At 43.8% G+C, this 25,743-nt stretch overlaps 1 long non-coding RNA gene across 3 annotated transcripts in view; it reads left to right on the forward strand.

The window, feature by feature from the left end:
• Positions 1-3,085: 3,085 nt before the first annotated feature.
• Positions 3,086-25,743, forward strand: part of LOC115087980 — a 41,357-nt gene continuing 18,699 nt past the window's right edge. The window contains exons 1-3 of one of the 3 annotated variants that reach the window (XR_003855680.1): positions 3,086-3,274; positions 5,409-5,507; positions 9,921-10,124. This is a non-coding gene — a long non-coding RNA (uncharacterized LOC115087980). Of the gene's footprint in view, positions 3,275-5,408; positions 5,508-9,920; positions 12,014-25,743 lie in introns of those variants that run through there. The other 2 variants (XR_003855678.1, XR_003855679.1) reach the window with 2 other exon arrangements.

Raw genomic sequence — 25,743 nt, forward strand, 5'->3', positions numbered from 1 at the left:
AACTGAGGAGGGTCAAAGAATATATAGGAAACATTTTGGTATTTCACAAAACATTTGCAGTGAAATTTTAAAACAAAAAGACCCCCAATCTGTTGTATGAAAGGCCTCATTAACAGAAACTGTTTACGTCTCTTTTGTGTTTGACGAGAAGCATCCAGTAAAATATTCACTTTGAACTGCATAAACGTTTCTAATCTGTGTCTGAAAAACAGCCGAGCCCCGGTCCCTCCTCCTACCTCGGGGCCGGCCCGGCCTGCACGGAGCTCTCCTCGGCTGTGTAGGCCCAATCCCCAGCCTGCCGCGGCTCTCCCTGCTCGAGGGATACGCCGCTGATTTGACACCCTTGGCCCCGCCCCCTAGGCACATGCGTGCCTGGGGGCTGAGCCTTTAAAGGGACCGGTGCGGGAAATTCAAATGGGACACCCCGGATGACGTCAGACGCTGCAGGGTATTTAAACCCTGCAGCTTGAACAGGACGGGGCCTTGCAATGAGGTTCCTCAGTTGTCTGAGTCTCAAGTTGCTGCTGTATCCCTGGATTGCCTCTGTCTTCTGGATTCCGACCCGGCTTTGCTTCCTGACTTGTCTTCAACTTCCACCCCTTGGTTTTGGTATTGACGTCTGACTTCTGGCTTCCAACCCGGCTCCGTCCCACGACTTCATCTCCAGCTTCTGTTCCTGGCTTGGAATTGTCTTCTGACCTCTGGCTTCTGACCCGGCTCCATCCCACGACTCCGTCTTCTGCTTTCATCCCTGGCTTTGGTTTGGATCTCTGACACCTGGCTTCTGACCTGGCTTTGCCCTTGGACTCAGACTTCGGCTTCTTCATTACCTCAGGTATCCAGTACTTGCTGGCCCAGAGGATTCTCCTAAGTCCCAGTGGCTTGGGCTCTCATAGGCTCCTTCTGGAGGAGCCGTGGGCTTCCGAGGGTGAAGACTCTTCAGCCACCTGGGCCCAGCTGTCCTCGTCCATCTCGTCGGCCTCGTCCTGGATTCTTGGTCACATAGGATCCCACCTAAGTCCAAGAGGTCTGGGTCCCTACGGGCTCCTCCTGGGGGGACTTCAGACTTCCAGTGGTGAAGCCTCATCCGAGTCGCTTCTGTGCCGCCTCCCGGCAGTGACGCTCACTATGGTCCACCACAGCATACCATCCACCGCCTCAGCCGGCCCAAAGGTCAACGACCGTAACACTATGAGGTAGATCTTAAAAAAGTACGCTGGATTTTATAAGATACGCGCGTAGCCACGCGTATCTTATAAAATCCGGGGTTGGCGCACGCAAGGCTGCGCAAAATCGGCAGCCTGCGCGCTGAGCCACGCAGCCTGCCTCCATTCCCTCCGAGGCTGCTACAAAATCGGAGCGGCTTCGGAGGGAACTTTCCTTCCGCTTCCCCCCACCTTCCCTTCCCTTCCCCTATCAACTCCGCCCCCCAGCCCTACCTAAATCCCCCCTACCTTTTGTTGTGCAAGTTACGCCTGCTTGAAGCAGGCGTAACTTGCGCATGCCGCCTCAGCATCCCCCGGCACAGGCCGCAGTGCCAGGGGACTCGGGACCACCCTCCTGGCCTACCCTCGAACCAGTACCACGCCACCGGATCCGCCCCGGACCCGCCCCCTGACCCCAGACATGCCCCCGGACTGCCGACACGCCCCCGGACACGCCCCCTCCTGCCCCTTTTACGAATTCCCAGGACTTACACGAGTCCCGGGGCTTTGCACGCGCTGGTGGCCTATGCAAAATAGGCGCGTCAGCGCGCGAGTGCCCTGCGTGCATAAATCCAGTAGGATTTACGCACGCAGGGCTTTTAAAATCTAGTACTATAAGTGTAGCAGGCACTGCAATATCAGAGTCCAAGGTTTCAATTATAGCTGTTAAATCCATTGATGGTACTTCCACCGGCTGTAATAAATCCATTCCTTCCCTCTGCATTCCCATCTCCCTTCTGTATGGTGGCAAATAGAAAACTTTAGAAATTGGGGGGGGGGAGAAAGCATTTTTTGGTATTTTTATATTTCTGTTAAGTATCTTTTAAACATATCCCTCGGAGAGACTAACGGGACCTTTGTGAAGTTTATAATTCTCAGATTTTTGTTTCTGATAGTATTTTTCAAGGATTCTACTTTCAATGCTAAATTAGCATTATCTTTGGCCAGCACATGCTGGGACTGCTGTATGGACTGCTGTATGGAATTTGTTTGCACTCCTATTAATCAGACCTGGATTAATATTTATAATATTAATTAAACATTTGCTGGTTCATATCTGCTGTAGAATTCCCCAACGTCACTATTTTCTGACCCATTTCATTATATTTTTTAACTATGGGTGATAGCAGTTGCATTATGGAACTTCAGAGCTCAGCAATTGCCTCCCAAATTGATAGTAAAGAGACCTCCCCAGGTCTTTGAACTGGAGGCAGCTCTGGAATTGTCAATTCAGTCCATGAAAACTCCTGGTCGACTCTCTCACAATTCCCTCCTTCTCCGTCTCGTGAGTTCCTCCTGTCCGAGCCCCAAGATGGCTGTAGGGCTTGTAGTTTCCTCTTCCACCGTGCTGTTCCCTGCTGGTCGCACCGTTAAAACCTCTTGGGTTCGCAGCACCTCCACAGCCATTGGGGTGGTTCTCTCAACTGCCGGATTCCCAGGAGGCATTCCTCATACCGGACTCAGTGGTGACAAAGAGCCAGGGAGAGAGGAGAGCTCAAATTCTCCTCCCTCTCTCTCCAGCTGCTGATTCCCCGGCAAAGGGCTGCTGCGAGTGACGTGGGCGTCCATAGGTCCGGAGCAAGTCTGCCCTGAGGTGGCCGCAGAGAAAGGCACAGCCCTGGGCTTCCTTTTCCGCCCCATGCAAAAACAATTCAGAAGGTAAAGCTCTGCCAAATCGCTTTACAGACCTGGAAGAGTCACAATTGCAGGATAGAACAGCCACGCCATCCACCTAACAGTTGACCATCTTGAAACTCCCCTCTACTTACTTATTTCTGATGTCATCAGTTTTCCTCTCTCTGGTCTATTTATAGTTGATTATGTGCATGTTTGGTATTTTGCTTAGTTATGATCCTGTCAGCACTACAGTGTGTGCTAATTCTGAGAAGTCTAAGAACAAAGGTTGTATAGAGAGAATAGGATTTACAGGTTCTCCTTAGAAATGCTTTATTTATTTTGTCAAAAAATAGAATTATGATATCAGAATATTAGTTCTTCAGTTTTTATTTTTATTTTTAGATATCTGTAATGTTTTGATCAAGATCACTGCAAGACTGTTGAAATTTGGAGTAAGTATTTATTTTAATTCACCTTTGGCAGTAAGTGTTCATGTCATTCAGTGAATTGGTGCTGTCTTTCAATTAGTATTGTAATTATACTAGTATCTTTCTTATTTTCAATGTACTTTGAAAAAGATGTATGAGTTCCTTTGAAAGGTATAGCTTTGGTTTATATTCTCCATTCAAGAGCAGACATCTTCTAAATCAGCTGTTAACCCTTCTGGGATATGCTTCCATTATAAATAAGCACACATTTTGAAATAGTTTTAAAGATTTTCAGTGTTTGTTACCCTTAAAAATCACCCTGAAGGAGCTGACACAGAAGAACAGAAGCCTTTGTCAGAGTTATCACCTGTTTATTAATTATTGTGTTTCACGAAAAGAGAAAAACAGTTTCAGATGAAAAGAATATGCATACTTTGCAGCTACACTCTGCTGTGTGAAAATTGCCTCCTTAGGTAGACATCTCAAGTAGAGCACAATTTTAAAAGCCCTGTGTGCACCAAAGCCGAGAGATACATGCACAAGTTGAGCCAATGCATGCCAAGCAGATGTTATAAGTTGTACCTTCTAGCTAATTTTCAAAGGGAAACTAACTATATATTTTTTCTTTGTAACTTGCCAATAAGGTACGCAAGTGAAAAATGCCTAAGTAGACTTGCTTCAGCTTTCTCTGTGAGCTGCAAAATGGTGGAAAAACAATGAACTTGAGGTCTATTTACTACAGTACACTAAAACATGAATTAACATGGGTTAAAATCATTAACAAGCTATTTTCAAAGGAAATATCACATTTAGGAAATCATTTGCTAAGCACTTTTCCCATAGACACGGAATAGGTGAAAAGCTGCAGTCAATCAAGCCCTTAGTCACTACAATAGCTGGTAATGCATGCTTATTACCAGCAGCAGTAATATCTGAATGTTTCCAGCTGCTACAAGACACCTCCTCCTGCTAAAATCAAAGCATGTGCTCTGCTCATTGCCCTGAGGACTCCCCCCCTCCCAGCTCATGGATACCCTGGAGCAATGAAGGGTCTTGTAGGCCAAATAACTCCTGGAATTCCTGCCCTGGCACTTCCCCAGAGCAATTACAAGTTTGGTAACCCTGAGGCCTGCCCCCAGGTTCCTCCACCCCTGCCTACTCTTGCTGGTCATGACTCATCAGGGAAGGAGCAATCCTTACTCATCCCTGCTCACTCAGCTCTTCAAAATGATACAGGCTGAACCAAGGATCCCCTTTGCTTTCCATACGCCTATACTAAGGATCTCATGTAGCATTAAAGGCTGTTTTAATCTCGCTGTCTTTCTCACTCTCTCACTTTGATTTTCAATTACTCATACTGGTCATCTTGATCATGACCTGGAATGCAACTGACCACCCAGCCATCCTACAAATTATCATTTTGCATTGCTTATCACAAAAGTTGAGTCAGTCCTTCTCTTAAGGAAATATTGCCTAGCAACAAAACTTCTGATGTTGAATCTGATTCAAAAAAGAAGAGATTTGCTGAGAAACAAACTTCTATTATTCATAACAGTTCCATTATGAACAAAAGTTAATAGTGCTAATTCATTTTCCTACTAAATGAACTGTTCATTCTACAAACAGGAAAAACAGCTCAAGGGGGTCAAAATATTATCTAGAAGCTCTTTGCATAATATCCAATTAAGAAAATGAAATATTACAAATCTCTCCAAGGCACTCATTGTTCCTTGCAAATAGTGATTTATTTGGGAGCCCCTGATAAAGCAGTTATATGAATGAGAAACATGCTAACATTGGTCTTGAGCTGCATAAACTTTCACTATGAGCATTCTTAAGACTAAATAAATCACTATTGACAATGATCGATGAATGCCTTGGAGAGTTTTGTTATAAATTTTGTTCTTAGACCATTATACAGATTATAGTAATTTCCATTATAAGAAAAGGATGAGAGAAGTTCTTTGTCAATGCAAGATTGTTAAGGGGAAAGGTTACCTAACTCTGACACCTCTGAAAGCTCTTGAACCCTTTGAAGAAGGAACTTGAGAAGTGAAGGCAAACATCCCATCTCATAAGGTTGTTGAATACAAAACTGAAAAAGCAGAAGCAAAAGTTCCAACATCAAGCACTCAATTTGTGTTTTCCTTGTCCATAGACTCTAAAACCTTATTTCAGGATCTGAGCAATTGTGATGTACTAGAATCGGAGCCAGATTTAAGAACTTGGAATATAATTGCTGAAATAAAACTTTCAGGTATTTATGGACACATTTATTTTCTGTTCAAGGTTTGCACAAAAATTCCCTCTGTTATACAAAAATATGCAATACAAAATTAAAAATTAAGCACTGACAAGACAACCACTCTGGTTTTTTTTTTCTTGACCTTCTCATCTCTATGTATATTTATATTTTGGTACTCCCTTATCTGTTCTTCTTGCTGATCTTATCATTGTTTTGTAGATGATACTCAGATCTATCTTTCTTTTACTCAGCCTTCTTTCTCAGTATTAACTATTCTCAGGGGGAAATTTTCAAACCGTTATGTGGGAGTTAAGCACATAAAATTAGTGTATACTCAGATAAGTGGTACACATACATATACTCTGTTTTAGAGACCAAGCACATACTTAGCATGTTTGAAACATGACGAGGCATGGTTTTGAGTTTTCATAAATAAAGTACACCATCAACTATGCATGGATGCTTTTACACCTGCTATTTAATGTGACAAATGTAAACCTCACTTGTCTTTTAGGACCAGGTGCTTAGTGTGCTGGTGACAGGTGAGAGATAGGAGATTGCAGATTGATGAGAGTTTTTGGTCACTATGTGACCCCTTTTTTGGAGTTGGTAATTCCTTTAGGGCATACATCTAATTTGTATCTTTCAGGGCTGTTCCAGCTAGCTGACTCCATCCCAAGCTTGGCTCTTGATCCCTGGGGAGGGATCAAGAGCCATTATATGGGCCTCTTGTCTGAGGCCCATATAATGGCGTGTGATCCTATATATGTGTGATGGCTGTGGCATCCCTGGGAGGGAGATGCTATGAAAGAACAGGCAGGACCAGAAACTGTTAAATAATAATTTACTAATTAGTTTAAAGTCAAATTAAAGGCCATCTTTAAAGACTTATGCAGTTACAGCTGAAATTATTAAAGTTAGGGTGTCTCACTCTGGGTAGGTGTCCTTTCCTTCAGCAAACTGGGTGAGCTCCCTCTGGTGATGTAAATTGTGCACTAAAGATCTCTCAGCATCTTAACCGGGATTCCTATGTCAGGGGTCCCGTTCTAACATATCAAAAATCCTACCTGAAAGTCCAGCATCTCCCCAAGTACCCAGCCCTGTGTACTGGTCCCATACTTGTGGAGATCCAGAGGGATTTCCTTGATCTTACCTCACTCATTGTAGTTATTGGGTAGGAACCTGCTGACCCAGCTAGGGCTCCCATTGAGGAATGATGGCCATAAAGCTTCCTCACAAACAAAAGAGTTTTTCTTTGGTGGCTAATATGGGGCATGTTGCACAATGAGTATATTTGCACTTAAAGTGATATGGCAATTGCATCTCTTTCTAGATTCACATATGCTGAAGTCTGTGGCAAGATCCACAAACAAGCCTGGTTAGCAGGATATCTGCAGTGAATATGTATTTGCATACAGTGGAAGCAGTGCTTGCAAGTCTATCTCATGGATATTCATTGTGAATTTCCTGTAAACCAGGCCTGTTTGTGGCTCTTGAGGACCAGAGCTGGCCACCCCTATGCTTCACTAATAACTGTTTTGGATTATTGCAATATTTTTTATTAGGTAGGTTTACACACAAGCTTCAATTGCTTCAAAATAGTGTGTCTAGACTTGTTTGTGGTAAGTCAAGATTTGAGAGGGTATCACCTTTTCTTGCCTCCTTAAACTGGTTACTAATAGCTGAGACAGTGAAAATCAAGTATTGGCTAACACCTTTTATTGCATGAAAGGTAATTGTGCTAAATATCTTCTTAATAAACTGGATTGGTACAAATCTGATTGGGCCCTTAAGGCTTTGCAGGGTTGTCATTTATTGGTGTTCAATTTTAGAAGTTTTGGTTGAGACATAATGCTAACTCGGCTTTTGTAATTGTGGCACCTCACTTAAGGAATGATCTTCCAGTCTCTGTGAGTATAGAATTAAGCTACCTGAAGTTCCATAAGCAGGTAAAGGCACACCTGTTCCCTAATGTGTTTTGAAAAAGATATAAAAATTGTAGTGGAGGGAAAGTCTATGGAAACTGAGAAATTAGAAAGCAAGAAAAAGTGACAGCAGGTATTTTTGTGTTTCTAATTTTTGTGAATTTGTGCTTATTTTTTAAGATTGTGAAGGTTTTGTTGTAAATCACTTTAACAGTTTTATTTATTCATTGTATGGTATGTAAATAGTACAGTAACAAGGTACATGATGGCAGATAAAGAACCAAAGGTCCATCCAGTCTTTCAAATGAATAAATAAATATGCACCCACTAAGTGGCCCCCCTATGTTAGACATTCAACAGCAAAAATTGCGATAACTGCTGAGTAACAAGCTACCACAGCCTCCACTTGTCTGTTGGACTAGATAGCTTGCAAGTGTACTTTTGTGAGACTTTCTTTGGGTCATCAGATAATCTGTTAATGTGAAGGCCTATGTGTCTAATCTGTCCTGAAGGAGATTTTGAATGAACAGGTTGTTAGCTTTGCACTTACTACAGTAAACCGCTGCTTAACTGATTCATAACACTGTGTTAATTGAAGTGTAACAAATCTTATTGGTTGAATAACAGTTGCCATGATTACAAGTTGTGCCTAGGCTTTTCAAGCTAGGGATGAGGTACCATATATTACAATTTGGCACTAAGAACATAAGAACATAAGAACATGCCATACTGGGTCAGACCAAGGGTCCATCAAGTCCAGCATCCTGTTTCCAACAGTGGCCATCCAGACCATAAGAATCTGGCAAGTACCCAAAAACTAAGTCTATTCCATATTACTGTTGCTGGTAATAGCAGTGGCTATTTTCTAAGTCAACTTAATTACCGTAATAGCAGGTAATGGACTTCTCCTCCAAGAACTTATCCAATCCTTTTTAAAACACAGCTATACTAACTGCACTAACCACATCCTTTGGCAACAAATTCCAGTATTTAATTATGCGTTTAGTGAAAAAGAACTTTCTCCAATTCGTTTTAAATGTGCCACATGCTAACTTCATGGAGTGCCCCCTAGTCTTTCTATTATCTGAAAGAGTAAATAACCGATTCACATTTACCTGTTCTAGACCTCTCATGATTTTAAACAGCTATATCATATCCCCCCTCAGCCGTCTCTTCTCCAAGCTGAAAAGTCCTAACCTCTTTAGTCTTTCCTCATAGGGGAGCTGTTCCATTCCCCTTATCCCCTTTGGTCACCCTTTTCTGTACCTTCTCCATCACAATTATATCTTTTTTGAGATGTGGTGACCAGAATTGTACACAGGATTTTGCTAATAGGGGTGGATGATTAAAACTTGCAGTGGAGTACTTTTGTAAATAGTAGGGGTGTACTTTGTTTTTTTGTTGGGGGTTCATTTTTGTTTCAGGTCATTATCGGTTTTATTTAATTTTGAAAATGGTTCAGGGTGTTTATTTTGGGTTTTCCTAATTTTGGAGTTAGTGTGCACTAATGGGACTTAGTGCATGCTAACTAGAGTAAATGGGGTGACTATGGGATGACAGGTAGCAGAGAGACTGGTTGAGATGGTGACTGGTGAGAAAGAGGCAGCCTGTTGTGTGTGGGGGTGACCAGTGAGAGATAAAGTGACTTGGGTGACTGCATGGGGTGACAGGTGGGAGAGAGACTGGTTAGGGTGGTGACTGGGGAGAAAGAGGCAGCTTAGTGTGTGTGGGGGTGACCTGTTACCCCATACAGTAATCCCAGTCATACCTCCACACTCCAGGCTGCCTCTCTCTCTCACCTGTCTCCCCATATATTCTCCCTAGTTTCTGCCACTCTCATCAGTCACTCCTCTATGCATACCAGACTGCCTCTCTATCACCTGTCTCCAACCTAAGCAGTTTCTTTCCCCCACCTGTCACCCAAAATGCTAAGGCTTCTTTCCTAAAATACAAAGGGATTGGCAAATTCAAGATATACTTTTTCATTACATACTTTAGCTTTTTCTGACTAGAACTTTAGGGTAGTATTATTTCACTTGTTTGTTTATACTTGTTACCAGGCACTGGCCATCACCCATAAAAAAAACACCTTGCAACCTTGGCAACACAAGCAAGTAACTAAGGAGACAGCCAATGGAAATGAAGAACCATACCTCTAGCTAACGAACTGCTCCCACAATTCACACTTTTTAACTTATTGATACCATTTTCAGTTTATTGCATACTAACATCCAGTTAGCACACACTAAGTTCCGTTAGTGCACACTAACATGAAATACCAATTTTTACAAAATTTTGTTTTTTGTTTCATATCATGGCGCTCCTGAAGCAAATCGAAATAGACAATGTCATTGTCATTGTCTATTTAGTTTAAAACAAATGCACATCCCTATAAAATTGCACCTACCACCCTGAACTACATGCCTGGCAGGGTGGAATCTAAAAAGCTTCTAAATAAATACTATTAAGATATCTTGTTTCTTAAAATGTTTCTTTGTAGCAGAAGAGGACCGGAAGGCTCATCTGCATATTCTACCTAGCAGCCCCCGGGAGAGGACTCCAATGGTCACAGCGAGCGATCCAGACTTCAAACTACACAACCCCTGCTTTCAGAGGCCCTGCACCACTTGCAGCAGAAGAGGACCGGAAGGCTCATATACATATTCTACCCATTAATCCTCAGGAGAGGACTCCAGAGGTCACAGTAAGCATTCCACGCTTTGAACTCCACAGCCCCAGCTTCCAGAGGCCCCACACCACTTGCAGTAAAAAAGGACCAGAAGCGCGCATCCACCACAGACTTCCTTACTATACTCTATCAATTTACCTTGCTATACCTTATCTGTTTTTATTTGGTTTTATATGTTTTCATTTTACATGGTAATTGTGTTTGGTAGGAGTAATTTGTTGCAGATTTTATACAAAATTAATCTAATTCAAAACAAGAGTTAATAAGTTAGGTAACTAGGAAGATATAGGTAGATTAATTGTGTTTGAGGGTCATTGCTAGACACCTATAAAATAAATCCATAGAATAAAAGTAGTTTAGATTAGCTTTACATCCCTGCTCCCTTAGATATTTTAAATTGATAACAAATCAACAAAATTATGATGCAGGAAGTAGTCCAGCAGCAATAGGGAGGCTTTCTAGGCTTTTACAGTGAGTGCCACATGTATGATTATCTCCCAGCTGGTGAGAGGTCAGAAGTATGTGCTAGGTACAAAGAGCTCCAAGCCTTCAAAGAATGAGCCCGATCTCTGGAGGCTAGAGTGGCAGACCTGGAGGATCTAAGGGAGACAGAGAGGTATATAGAGATCTTCAGGGACATAATAGAGAAGTCCCACCTCCAATCTGTTAGCCCCTGTGCTGCTTTGGAGAAGAAAGATCACCTGGAATGAGAACACCAGCTAGGTGAGGCAGGAAGCAATCCTGTAGCTAAGACCTGCCCTCAGTATGATGTAGCATTCTCTCACATCGAGGATAGGTCTCCAGGGGCATGTGCCCAGGAGGAAAGGGTTAGGATAGCCATTACAGTTGGTGATTCAATTATTAAGAAGTTTGATAGCTGGGTGGCTGGTGGATGTGAAGATTGCTTGGTAACTTTCCTGACTGGTGCAAAAATGATGGACTTCACGCATTACATTGATAGGATTTTAGACAATGCTGGGGAGGAGCCAGCTGTCTTGGTACATGTGGGTACTAATGACATAGGAAAGTGCAGGAAGGAGGTTCTAGAAGCCAAATTTAGGGTTTTAGGTAGAAAGCTGAAATCTAGAACCTCCAGGGTAGTATTCTCAGAAATGCTTCCCGTTTCATGTGCAGGATCCCAGAGGTAGACGGAACTTCAAAGTCTCAGTGCGTGGATGGTGCAAGATGAGGATTTTAGATTTGTTAGGAATGAGGATGAGGATTTTAGATTTGTTAGGAACTGGGTTTCATTTTGAGGAATGGGGGACCTTTTACAAAAGGATGGGCTCCACCTTAACCAGAGTAGAACATGTTGCTGGCACTAACTTTTAAAAAGGAGATAGCACAGATTTTAAACTAGATTATGGGAGAAAGTCGATAGTTGCTCAGAAGCATATAGTTCATAATGATGTATCTTTGAAGGATACTAAGAGAACAGGGAAGATGGGGCATCCCAGTAGAGAGGTTGTAATACATTTCAAAGGGGATCAAGTGCCTTTAAGTAAAGTACAAAAAGATTCCAAATTACCCATGTCAATTGATGAGCAGGTTGTTAATACAAAGAAGAAACATATCTTGAAATGTCCATATATAAATGCTGAAAGTTGAAAAAATAAGATGGGAGAGAATGAAGAAGTAGATATAATCAGTGTTTCAGAAACCTGCTGGAAGGAGGATAACCAATGGGACACTGTGATGCCAGGGTATAAATTATATCGAAATTATAGGATGGATCAAATTGGTGGAAGGATAGCACTCTGTGTTAAAGAGAGCTTTGAGCCAAACAGGATAAAAGTTCTGCAGGAAACAAAATGCAATGATGAATCTTCATGGATAGAAATTCCAGGTGAAAAGGGAATAAAATAGTATTGGGGGCTTATTACTGTCCACCTGGCCAGAATGAACTAACAGGCAATGAAATGCTAACAGAAATTAGAAAAGTTAACAAAATCAGTAGCACAGTAATAAAGGGAGATTTCAATTACCCCAATATGACTGGGTAAATGTTATATCAGGAAATTCTAGAGAAGTAAAGTTCCAAGATGAAATAAATAACTGCTTCATGGAGCAGCTCGTACATGTTGCGTGTCCTGGCCACATTGGTGCCGCAGTCAGTCCTGCTCACCTCGCACTGCCCTCCACCAGTTCTGGCCTTGCCGCCAATTCCCATGTCCCCGACGCGCTACCCAGGCGTGCTCTGCCTCTTCCAAGCCACAGGCCTCTCAGCGGAGCTCCCGTAGGGGCTCCGCGTCTTCCATCTCCTCGGCCCCGCTCCTAGGTGCGCGCGCGGCCAACGTCGCTGACTTTAAAGGGCCAAGCGCGGGAAACCCGGTTCGGATGTGTCCTGATGATATCATGCAGCCCAGTATATAAGGCGAGGCTCTGTCCCCAGAACCTCGCCTTGGCAATCGGGTCGACACCTCAGTGTTTCAAGTTTGCCTGTTCCTTGATCCTGTGTTCCAGTGTCCCCTTGTTCCAGTGTATCCTGTCTTCCAGTGTCCCCTTGTTCCAGTGTATCCTGTCTTCCAGTGTCTCCTTGTTCCAGCGTCTCCTTGTTCCAGTGTCTCCTTGTTCCAGTGCTCCCGTGGTCCTCCGTGTCTTCAGCGTCTGTCTTGTTCCTGCTTCACGTTCCCTGGTAGTACCCTTCAGACTGACTCTTGGTACTGACCCCTGCTTGCCTGACTACGATTGACCGCTGCCTGGACCTGACCTCTGCCTGCCTGACCACCTTGACCACCACCTGGAACTGACCCTCACTTGCCTTGACTATGCTCAGACTGACCTTGGATTTGACCTTTGCTTTGGATGACCACATGGACGGATACCTTGGCTTTGACCCTTGTGCTTCACTCAGACACCATCTTCTTGTCTTCTGTGACCACTAGACTGATCTGCTTGGACTCTGACCACAGCCTTCCTCTGACCAGCCCCACAGGTGCTGCCTGTTCCGCCCGGAGAACCTTCTTGAACAGTTACCTCCCTGAGGTCTCCGGAGTCTCCAGTTCAGGTCTGGTTCATTCTCTCTGCATCAGCCACACATCCTTGCTCATGGTGGGCACACCTCTCTGTTACCTCTCCGGGAGACACTCTGAGGCCCACCTAAGTCCATGTGGTCCGGGTACCCAAGGGCTCAACCTGCAGAAACCCCGGACTGTTATTCGCGAAGCTCCAACTAGCCTCTGTCCCATTGTGTGCTCCACCTTCTGGTGGCAAGCGCTCTCTGGGTCCGACCAGAGGGCCATACCAATCCTGCACCAGGCCAAGGGTCCACCTCCAGTGTAACAGGTTGCCAAGGCCATGGACTCGATGGAGTCTCTGGCCTTGCAGGCCATCCCTGGTCTGGTCACCTGTGTCCAAGAACAACAAAGGATCATGGAAGCGTTGGCCTCCTCCATGGAAAAGATGTGTTCTAAATTGGAGGAATCAGCCATGGCCAACCCAGGGGCTCTTGCCCATACCTTGTCCTCACGGACACCGCTGGCCCTCCCAGCTCCACCCCATTTCAATGGGGATCCTCGTCTCTGTTGTAGTTTTGTAAATCAATGCTACATGCAGTTCTCACTGCAACCTTCGCTCTTCCCAGATGAAGTGACAAAGATTACGTTCATCCTCTTGCATATTGAGGGGAAGGCCCTGGCATGGGCTTCCCCACTCTGGGAGCACTCCGACGCAATTCTCTGCCAGCTCCCTCAGTTTATCTCCATCTTCTGATGCACCTTCGAGGACCCAGGCAGACAGGCGGTTGCTGGCCACCACCTACTCCACCTCCATCAAGGTTCACACCTGCTAGTCGAATATACGGTGGAGTTCCGAACTCTGGCAACAGAGTTGGATGGCAGGAGGACTGCCTGCGGGCACTCTATCTCGAGGGACTGTCTCCTGTCCTTAAAGATGAGCTGGCTGCCCAGGAGATCCCTGCATCTCTGGAAGACCTGATTTCCCTGGTTGGAAGGATCGACTACCGTCTTTGGCATCGGCATCAGGAGGTAAGGGCTCTTTGACCTCTCGCCCTACGACCACCCCGTTTTCAAGCCCCCAATTGAGGGCCTTACCAGCAGCTCCTCAACCTCCTGAGGAACCAATGCAGATCAACCGTGGTCGCCTGACTCCAGAAGAACGTCTCCGACAAAGAAAATCTGGCCTCTGTCTGTATTGCGGTGGCTCCGACCATCTTCTCCAGACTTGTCCAGTGCGTCCAGGAAACTCCAAAACCTGAGCCTGGCGGGGGTCCCAAGCTTGGTCGCTACAGTTTCTGACCCTCAATTGTTGCTGCCGGTCTCCCTTCTCAGGGAGTGATGCTCATTCGCCACCACCGCCCTCGTGGACACTGGGGCGAGTGGAAATTTCATTTTAGAAGAGATTGTCACACTCCTTCAGATACCAGTTCAACCATTGGAAGTACCACTATGCATTGCCTCAATCCAGGGGGAACCTCTCCCCAATCGTATTACGCACAGTACCCTGGCTATCTGCCTCACTGTTGGGACTCTCCATGACGAGGAGATCTCCCTCCTGATTCTGAAATGATCCACACACCCCATAGTCCTTGGACTTCCTTGGCTCCAATTACATGCACCCCACTTCGATTGGCAATCTCTGCAACTCACCCATTGGGGCCCTCGATGCCAAACCCAGTGTTTACGTCAAGTGTCGCCATTTACATCAGTCTTAAGCTCTACAACCCTTCCATACATAGAATTTAAAGATGTGTTCTCCAAAAAGAACGTCGACATCCTGCCTCTGCTTTGGAAGTTCAACTGCCCCATAGAGTTCCAACCTGGTACCACACCTCCCAAGGGCAGAACCTACCCTCTTTCACTCCCAGAGACTCAAGCAATGTCAGCTTATATCAAAGAAAATTTAGCCAAAGGGTTCATAAGACCCTCTACCTCCCCTGCAGGAGCCAGGTTCTTCTTTGTAAAGAAAAAGGATGGTAGTCTAAGACCATGCATAGAATATAGAGATTTGAACATAGTAAACCATAGGGACCGGTACCCACTGCCACTTATCAGTGAATTCTTTGACCACCTGCAAGACACGAAAATCTTTACTAAACCAGACCTCTGTGGGGCATATAACCTAGTATGGATTCAACCGGAAGACATTTGGAAGACCGCCTTCAAAACAAGAGATGGACACTACAAGTACGTTGTATTGCCCTTCAGGATATGCAATGCTCCTGCAGTCTTCTAGCGGCTAATGAATGAGATTTTCTGGGATCTGCTGTACTCGTTTGTCGTTGTATATCTGGATGATATACTCATCTTTTGCAAAGATCTGAAATATCACCGTTCCCACGTTCAAACTGTCCTCCAGCATCTCAGAGACCACCATCTCTATTCTAAATTGGAGAAGTGCCATTTCGAGGAACCCAGTCTCCCATTCCTGGGCTACATCATCTCTAGCTGCGGGTTCATCATGGACCCCGATAAATGCCAGGGTATTTGAGATTGGCCTCAACCAGTGGGTCTCCAAGCCCTACAAAGATTCCTTGGCTTTACAAATTACTATCGAAACTTCATCGCCAATTACTCTATGCTGGCTGCTCCACTCACCACCATGACAAGGAAAGGATGGCTGCCCTATCCTTCATTTCCTCGGGGGTGAGCTGCCTCTACCCTCCGATGCTTTTCCTCCATGGCTCCCATTTATGCTGAATTAGCTGAATTATGCTTTCTGCTTGGGGACTTTTGCTCTTCGAGGCAGCCTGGATGCCTGGATGCTCTACCTCCTCTCTGTTAGCTTCTAGCTCCCCTGCGGTCAGAGATGTCAGCAAGCGGGAGGACCATGAGGTTGGAACCAGAAAGTTCCATGCCAGTGGGTGCCTCGGGTATGGGTGCACCTAAAACCCCTGTAGCACACTGTGCTGGGGCCCGCTGTGCCACAGCTGAGGAGGCGGACCTCAGGGACATCTATACAAAAGTTGACAACACCTCCTAACGAGATGTGAACCAGCTGAATCACGAGCCAATTAAATTAGCTTAAAAGGAAATTTTTCTTTTCTGGAGTAGCAGGAACCGGCTGGAGTGTGCACTAAAATCAGGGCTGAGAGGCAGGACATCAACAGGACCTGACCTGAAGTACCCCCGGAAAGGCACAGCAGCTCAAACTTCCTTAATGGAAGTTAATCAATTTAAAGAGTGGCTATGCAAAATATTAAAGATAAAGAGCTCCTGCTGTCAAGAATCCACCCTTTTTTTTTTTTTAAGAGAGACAGACTCACCAAGCAATGAGGATCGAATTGGGACACCTGATCTGAAACAAAAATGGCTCTGCTCGGGGGCCAAGCAGAAAATCACCCACCGGCCGCCTCCCCCAGCATCAATGATAGGTGTTCCCCCCTGGCTAATCAAGCGACCCAGTGTTGGGGGTGCACTTTGATGACATCGCTGTCCCTGACGTCAGACCAATCAGAGGGGGCAGCACGTCATCAATGTGCTGCAACACCGCGGCACCCTGTGGCACCGATGACATTAGGCCAGCACCATTTTTGCCGGCTTGCGGAGGGGAAGGGGGATCAGATCCCTCCCTCCCACCACGTTCAGGTATGTCATGGGGCACAGCGGGGGTCGGCCGCTAGCACGGGTGGATCGGGCACCCGGTTATTTGCAGCGCCCACACATCCGTGCTGGGAAGGGCCCATTTCTGTGCATGCTGGTGCAGAATGTGTGTCTTTACCTCCAGCCTTAGAATCCCAGGAAAACTAAAAATCAAAACCACACCCTTCTTTGGTTAGAAGTAGGGTTAACGGCAATATGATGAACTTATATTTGTTAATTGCTTGTTTTACAATCTTTTATTTAAAAAACTCATTGTCATACAGTCTGAAGGTGTAAAATTTCACTAAAACTCAATAAACCTCTACCCTGTAAACAGTGAAAATACCTAGTGCTTGTAGTCTATTTAGTTGCTGCAAAATGTTTCTGAGAGCCTGCTTTCCGTGCATAATAAATTATTGCCTACCATCAGCTTCACTTTAAATTTGGTCATTTCCTTAAATTTTGAGTATTTCAATGTAAATGAGAAAGGAGAGCAATGGTTTCAAATGTTCACATTTTAATTTTTTCTAAATTCAGCCATATTACTTATGGTTTATAATGTGTTAACAGGTGTCATATTCTAATACAGAAAAAATGTAAATATATGTTGTTTATGCAGCCAGAAGAGCTCTTTTTTCACTGCCCTTCACCTAAACTTAATTGAGTAACTTAAGTGTAACAAGAGATTCTTCATGGCATGCAAATAAACAATCTAATATTTTCAAAAATTTGCATCACCTGCATAATCAAAAGGCTATAATTAATTAATGACACGGAAAAATGGAAGCCGCAATGAATGATAACCATATAACCTATTCTACTCATTGGCATGTGAAATATACTAATCAAATGCATATTCATGCCAGAAGCATGAACTGTGTGAAAGTCATCAGATTTTGGTATTCATTAGAAAACATTGACATTTTCCACAAAAAGGCTTTTTGAATTAAAATGTCCTTACACTGCACTTATGTATTGTGATAATATAGTGTCAGTCTTCTGGATTTTATGAGAAAATAATCATGGCTAGCTCAGAATCAGCAGAGTCCCAGTTTAACAAAAACAATGACAATATCTAAAATCTACTTGGTTGCATTGAGAATTGGAAAAGTAAACTTTTAAATATAAGTTTGAAATCCTATAATGAATTCCTGAACTATTCAAATAAGTTTGGCTAATGGTTATTATTCCTGCAGGTATGGGACAACATGTGGCAGTTCTATCATGAGGCAGGGTGAGGCAGCCACCTTAGATGGCAAAATTTGGGAAGCAGCAAAAAGTACCCCCCCCCCAAAAAAAAACAAAAAAAAAAAACATTGCTGCGGATGCCTACTCACCTTGCCACAGATATGATGCCTAAGGGGCCGCGGCCTGAAGAGCAATGTGGCTGTGGCATGGCCCATCTCGCTGCAGCCAAAAGAGAGGTCTGGTGGGCCCCAAGAGTGGCGTAGCCATGGCAGAGCCCATCCCCAACAGCCAGAAGAGATGCCCAGAGGGATCTGAAGAGGAGCAATGGCCACAGCCCAAGAAAGAGAGGGAGAGACCCTGAGTATGTGAGTGCATATGTGTAGTACAAAGTGAGAGGTTGTGTTGTGTTTCTCCATTTCAAAGCTAAGTAGCTGGAAATTTGTAAAAAATAATGCAAAATGCAACAAGTTAATCAATTGACTTTATTCACATGAATGGTGTTAATATCACAAGTCACCAATATTTTAGATATAATGAGCAAAAGAAAAATATTTAATGACCGATGATTAAATACAGCATGGAGGAAGCAACACATATATGCTATCCCGCACATAGTGGCGAATGACCGTGCAAATCTGCACCTTTAAGCCCAGTATGAGGTCATTAAACAACAAAAAATTTGTTTTGTTTTGGGTAAATATCATTGGAAAATAGAGGTACTTCAGTCTTTCTTGTTCACCATTTTCTATCACAACAAATACCTCACTTAGATTTCTTGTGAGAACAGTTTTATGAGAGAGCCTATATACATGCTTGTGTCAGTGTCAGTTTGTGAGAGAGAAGATGTGAGAGCCTGTGTGCATGTATGTGTACATGGGAGAAAGAATGTGTGTGAAAGAGCCTGTATATATATATGTGAATGTATGTGTGTGAGAGGGTTTGTATGAGAGCCTGTGTGCATGCATGTGTGTGTGCATATATGTGTGAGGAAGAAAGTGCCAGTGTATGTGAGAAAGAGGGGTTTGAGTCTGTAAGAGCATGTGTGTGTTGATGAGAGCATGGGTGCGTAGGTATAAAAGAAAATGAGAGGCTAAAGCTTGTGTGGCTCTCTTCCCATCTATGACATCTCAGGGTGTCTGAAAATCAAAAGATCTCAGATATGCAGAGTAGGGAATTTTTTTGTTATTCTTATTAGTTTTAACTATTGGGTGTTGTTTGTAATATTTTACTGGTTTTTGAGAACATCTTAAAAAAATATTTAATTATTGAATGAAACTGTTCAGTTGCTTTGAAATATTTATTCTTTCTATTACAATAGTTTTACTATTATGATTGATGTGTTATATTTCTTGATTTTACTACAGTTTTTAAGGAATGATGGTTTTTCTATTGTTGTACTGTAGGGATGTGTATCGTTTTTTGACGATTTAAAATATCGTCCGATATATTTTAAATCGTCAAAAATAGTTAGAGGCGATATATAATAGGAATTCCCCCGATTTATCGTCAAAAATCGTAAATCGGGGGAAGGGGGAGGGGAAAGGGGGAGGGCGGGAAAACCGGCACACTAAAACAACCCTAAAACCCACCCCGACCCTTTAAAATAAATCCCCCACCCTCCCAAACCCCCTCAAAATGTCTTAAATTACCTGGGGTCCAGTGGGGGGGTCCCGGTGTGATCTTCCACTCTCGGGCCACGGGTGCATTGATAAAAATGGCGCTGGCGCCATTTTGGTTCCTGTCCCCCGACGTCACGAGCGTAGGAGATCGCTCCCGGACCCCCGCTGGACACCCAGGGACTTTTGGCCAGCTTGGGGGGGGCCTCCTGACCCCCACAAGACTTGCCAAAAGTCCAGCGGGGGTCCGGGAACGACCTCCTGCACTCGAATCGTGTTGCCGTAATGAAAAATGGCGCCGGCCATATGGCCGGCGCCATTTTGCAATACGGCAATATAGCATCACGGGCCAATTTGCAAGCAAGCAAATGGCGCCGGCCGTATGGCCGTATGGCCGGCGCCATTTTTCATTACGGCAACACGATTCGAGTGCAGGAGATCGTTCCCGGACCCCTGCTGGACTTTTGGCAAGTCTTGGGGGGGTCAGGAGGCCCCCACAAGCTGGCCAAAAGTCCCTGGGGGTCCAGCGGGGGTCCGTGAGCGATCTCCTTCGCTCGTGACGTCGGGGGACAGGAAGCAAAATGGCGCCGGCGCCATTTCTATCAACGCACCCATGGCCCGAGAGTGGACGATCACACCGGAACCCCCCCACTGGACCCCAGGTAATTTAAGACATTTGGGGGGGTTCGGGAGGGTGGGGGATTTATTTTAAAGGGTCGGGGTGGGTTTTAGGGTTGTTTTAGTGTGCCGGTTTTCCCGCCCTCCCCCGATTTACGATTTACACAATATTTTAAAAAACAAAACCGCGACAATCCGATTCCCTCCCCCCCCCCAGCCAAAATCGATCGTTAAGATGATCGATCACACGATTCACATCTCTACTGCATACAGAGTCTGACTTCCTGAAGTTTCCAGTTCAGTTTTTATCTGCATGTTTCTATTTATTCTTTATGGTGTTTTTATTCTGTATTTGATGAAGGTCCATCACTGTTCTGGATGTGTGACTGAGGTGAGGTATTCTGCTGGCATGAAGGGAACCATAGCACTGGAACCAAGTGGTTTAAAAAAGATTTATTAATGTATTTATTTAATAGTGGTAAAAGACTGCAACTATTATCTATCCCCTTGTGGATATAAAGCTGTTGGAACTCTCGCTGGGAATTAAAGCATTAATCAATAACATATACGAATATATAATCCATTCAGAAGAACATGAATATAACACGACACACTACAAGGGACTAATTCCACAAGCTCCTGTAAAAAGAACTTCTGGTGTTTATTTTGTATTGTATATTTTATGCCATTATGTTACTTTCAGTTTGAATGTGTAATATTCCCCTGATGAAGCCTGGTGAGATGTGAAACTTAGGCCTTTGTTGTATAAAAGAAAGGGTAAAAGAAAGAAATAATACTAATATTGAGGGTTTTGCTGAAATTTTAGTGTGGTATTCTGAGTGTGAGTTTTCATTCATAGTTTGAATGGTATGTATGAGTTGTATAGTATATGGCGGATGGGTTGCCTATAAAAGTAGGCATTATGAACTCAGTGTGAGGTTTGGGGGTGAATTGGGTTCTCGGGAGCAGTTTCACATGCACAATCATACATACGAACAGCACAGTTACCATCAGTGAAGATTGTCAAACTGCCCCCCCAAACCCAATTCACCCCCCCAAACCAGACCCTGAGTTACTAGTGCCGCCCCTTACAGTGGTAAGTGAGTCTCTCTCTCTCTCTCCCATATATAGATATATATGAGCATAGTTAGGGTAATTTATATATATAGTTATATATTTTATTTATTTATTTATTTATGTATTTGTTTTTGTATACCGACATTCTATCGAGATATATCATCAGTTCACATAAAAACTGAACAGTAAATAAGATAGGGGTTGCTTATTTTTACAGTGTAACTTAGAACAGTTAGCAAGGAAATAGTTATAATACATGAGCCAAGGAACATTGGTGGCTTGCAAATTGGAAACATAGCTTAGGAATGGTTACATTCATAGTTTAGGAACAGTTAACCAAGAGCTGTTTTAACAGGGTGCGCGGGCAACTTGGAGGAAAGAGGAAATAGGTATGACAACTTGAATGCAGATGAACTAGCACCGTGAAATATAAGATTGGCTGGGGATGGGGTGAAGAGGGAGGGAAGTGGGGGGAGGGACAGGGGAGAGAAGGGAGACCATGGGGGTTATAGGGATGTGCAGCAGGGACGGATTCGTCCCATTTGGCATTCGGATTCGTCGGGACCCAAATCCATTGCATCAGTTCTCGGGGGACCCCGATCTATTCATTAGTTACATATGTATTCGTTTCCCAAAAGAAATACATTCCAACCCTTTAAATTTAATTTACTACAACCCCCGCTGGACCACCAGGGACTTTTGGAAAGTTTACTTAGGGAATAGCCACTTCTATTAATTGCATCAGTAGCATGGGATCTTCTTGGTGTTTGGGTAATTGCCAGGTTCTTGTGGCCTGGTTTGGCCTCTGTTGGAAACAGGATGCTCGGCTTGATGGACTCTTGGTCTGACCCAGCATGGCAATTTCTTATATTCTTATCTTCTTATGCTTGTAGTGAAACAATGGCACACTTGCAATAGAGGTGGACTTCAAGAAAGATACTTTGTGATTTGTAAATGAGTCACATGGAAGATACCTTCATTAAAATGGGGATACAGTTGAATCACAGTCCACAAGAAAAGATTGAGGACTGTAGGTTAAAACAGTATCATGGTAGTGTTCAAAATGTCATATTACCTAGATCTGCCTTAAAAGAATTCCCCCACTGAAGTCCTAAACTAAGGTTCTAAAATTTGTAAGGCTTCTAAATGTAGGTGCCTTAAAGTTGGGTGTGGCCAAATATGAGACAGGTCAGGGGAATTAAAAACATTAGACTTGCCTTACTGGGTCAGACAAAGAGTCCATCAAGCCCAGTATCCTGTTTCTAACACTGGCCAATCCAGGTCACAAGTAGCTGGCAGGATCCCAAGGGGTAGATAGATTCTAAGCTGGTTATCCCATGATTAAGCAGTGGATATTTGCAATTACAGTTTAATAATAGTTTAATGACTTTTCCACCAGGAATTTTTCCAAACCATTTTAAATGCAGCTACACAAATAGCTTTCACCACATCCTCTGGCAACAAATTCCAGAGCTTTATTATGCTTTGAGTAAAATAATATTTTCTCTTATTAGTTGTAAATGTATTAATCAGTTGTTTACACTTTCAAAAAGTACAAAGGCCAGGGGACACACAATGAAGTTACTAGGTAATTTTTATCTGTTCAATTCTACACATTGGGGTAGATTTTCAAAGGGGTATGTGCGTAAGATACGCGCGTACCCCCCCAAAACCTACCCCAAACCCCCCCTGCGCATGCCAAGCCTATTTTGCATAGGCTCAGCGGTGCGCGCAAGCCCCGAGATGCGCGTAAGTCCCGGGGCTTGCATGGAGGGGCGTGTTGGGGGGTGTGCCGGGAGTGACGCGGCATTTTTGGGGCGTGTCAGGAGTGACGCGGTGTTTCGGGGCATGTCCGGGGGCGTGGTTCCGGCCCGGAGGCGTTCCAGGGGTGTGACAGCGGCCCCGGAACGCCTCCGGAAATCCCTCGATTTCGGAGCGGCCTCGGAGGGAATGGAGGCAGGCTGCGCAGCTCGGCGTGCGCAGGCTGCCGATTTTGGGCAGCCTTGCGCGTGCTGACCCCGGATTTTAATGGATACGCGTGGCTGCGCGCGTGTCTATTGAAATCCCGCTTACTCTTGTTCGCGCCTGGTGCGCGAACAAAAGTACGCGTGTGCGCAGATTTATAAAATCTGCCCTATTATTTTATAAGCCTCTATCATATCTCCCCTCAGCCGTCTCTTCTCCAAGCTGAAGATTCCTAGCCTCTTTAGCCTTTCCTCATAGGGGAATCCTTCCATTCCCTTTATTAGTTTGGACACCCTTCCCTGTACCTAACAATTATTCCTGCATTTATTGGTTCTAAAGAGAGAAGTAAGTTCCCTTTAGCACTCTTTGAGTAGGAACTGAACACTGACTTCTCTAGTGCAGTGCCTATTGCTCTAACCACTAGGCTACTACTACACTCCGAAGTTCACTTTGTACAGGATTTGCAGCTCTTGTCAACCATGAAAGATTTTATTCTGTGTTACCCAGGATCCATGTGTGTATGCAAATCAAAATGATTTCTCACATACAAAGCAAGAATCATGTCTCTAGAACAGCAAGACTTTCAGCAGTGTTTCCAGCACTGGGAGCCTAGCTTAGGGAAGACCATAGTTACCTCAAAGGTAGGTGCCTCAGTTTAAAATTCCTAAAGTTAAAGTTAGACACCTGTATTGAGCTCAGATTAAGGTGCCTTAATTCACCTGAATATTTTTATTTATTTTGCTTGAGGTGATTTACAAAACTAAAACATCATAGTTAAAAAAAAAAAAAAGCAACCACATTTAAATAATCAATATCTCAATGCATTGTAAACATTTATTTATTTATTTATTTATTTATTTATTTGTTTATTTATTTTATATGCCGACATTTGATCTGACATATCATTTTACAGAAAACGTAAATGGTGCTGGAAACATAAATGTTTTCCTATTGTTTCATACATTAAAACTTAGAATTAAACTTTAGCTGAACAAAGATTAACTTTAGCTGAACAAAACATGTTAAAAATAAATTAAAATGTGTTGGTGGGAACTTAAATGAAATTAACATAGGCTAAGGACACTTGTCATTGTAGGATTTATCATATAGTTTCAGTAGGGAGTCAAAATAGATTTTTTACAGGTAAGCAGTATATTCTTTCTCAGTGTTTGAGATTGATGGGAGGTTTTGATCAGCGTCATGTTATTGATGCAAAGGCTTTTTGGAAGAGCCATGTCTTTAGGCTTTTATTGAAAGTTTGGGTCGTTGGTTCTGTTCTTAGCTCTGTTGGTAGCTTGTTCCATAGGGAGGGACCTGCCGGGGATAGATCACGTCCCCTTTCTGTCATAAGGTGTGCTACTTTTGGAGAGGGGCTTGGAAGAAGTCCAGTATTTGTGGAGGGGAGGTTCCTTTGAGGTGTGTGAAAATGAAATGCAGTATTCATCCAGTCAATTTTATCATTGTGAAGTGTTTTGTGTATGAGGGTTAGGGCTTTGTGTTGGATTCTGTATGGAATAGGTAGCCAGTGTAGCTCTTTAAGGATTGGTGTGATCCGATCTTTTGCTGTTTGTGAGTGTTCTGGTGGCAGCATTCTGTAATAGCTGGATTGGTCTTAGGGTGGCTGCCGGGAAGCCCATTAGTCGGGTGGTTCAGTAGTTGAGTTTTGAGAAAAGTAGTGCCTGCAGTACTGTTCGATAGTCTTGGGTGTATAGAAGTGGTTTAAGTTTTCTTAAGACCTGGAGCTTATAGTATCCGTCTTTTATCATGGTGTTAATGTGTTTTTTAAGGTTTAGTTCACTATCTAGAATGATGCCTAGATCTTTTACTATGGAGATGATTTGGTTTTTTAATTGGCATAATTTGAAGTTGGGGTCAGGTGATGGGGAGAGTTTGTTGGATATGTATAGGATTTCTGTTTTATTGTGGTTGAGAGAGAGGGACATTTGTGATAGTAGGTGCCTTATTGCTGATAGATAAGTATCCCACAGTTTTAGTGTATTCTCAAGGAAGTCTTTTAGGGGGAGCAGATTTTGAACGTCATCTGCATATGCATAGTAGGATAATCCTAATCCATTTAGAAGTTTGCATAGGGATATCATGTACATGTTGAAAAGGGTAAATGATAGAGATGAGCCTTGTGGGAATCCGTGTAGGAGGGGAATCTGTTTGGATTCTGCCGAGTTTAGTCTTACTTTGTACGATCTGTTAGATAGGTATGAGTTAAACCAGTTGATCGTGAAGGCCAATTTCCCTTAGTCTGTTTAGTAGTATTTCGTGGTTGACGGTGTCGAATGCTGCGGAGATATCAAGTAAAATAAGTAGATAGGAGTAACCACTGTCTAGTCCTCTGAGAATTGTGTCAGTGAGGGAGAGTAGTAGAGTTTCTGTGCTAAAGAATTGCCTGAATCCGTGTTGAGCTGGGAATAAAATATTATGGGGCCAATTTTAAATGTCACGCGTGCGGGGTACATTTGTGCACGCTACCCAGCACGCACAAATGTACACCTGATTTTATAACATGCACACGCTGCCGCGCGCATGTTATAAAATCCAGGGTCGGCACATGCAAGGGGGTGCACACTTGTGCACCTTGCACGCGCCGAGCCCAAGGGGAGCCCCGATGGCTTTCCC

The sequence above is a fragment of the Rhinatrema bivittatum genome, chromosome 3 (genome assembly GCF_901001135.1).
Source record: "Rhinatrema bivittatum chromosome 3, aRhiBiv1.1, whole genome shotgun sequence".
In the NCBI taxonomy this organism is placed as follows: Eukaryota; Metazoa; Chordata; class Amphibia; order Gymnophiona; family Rhinatrematidae; genus Rhinatrema; species Rhinatrema bivittatum.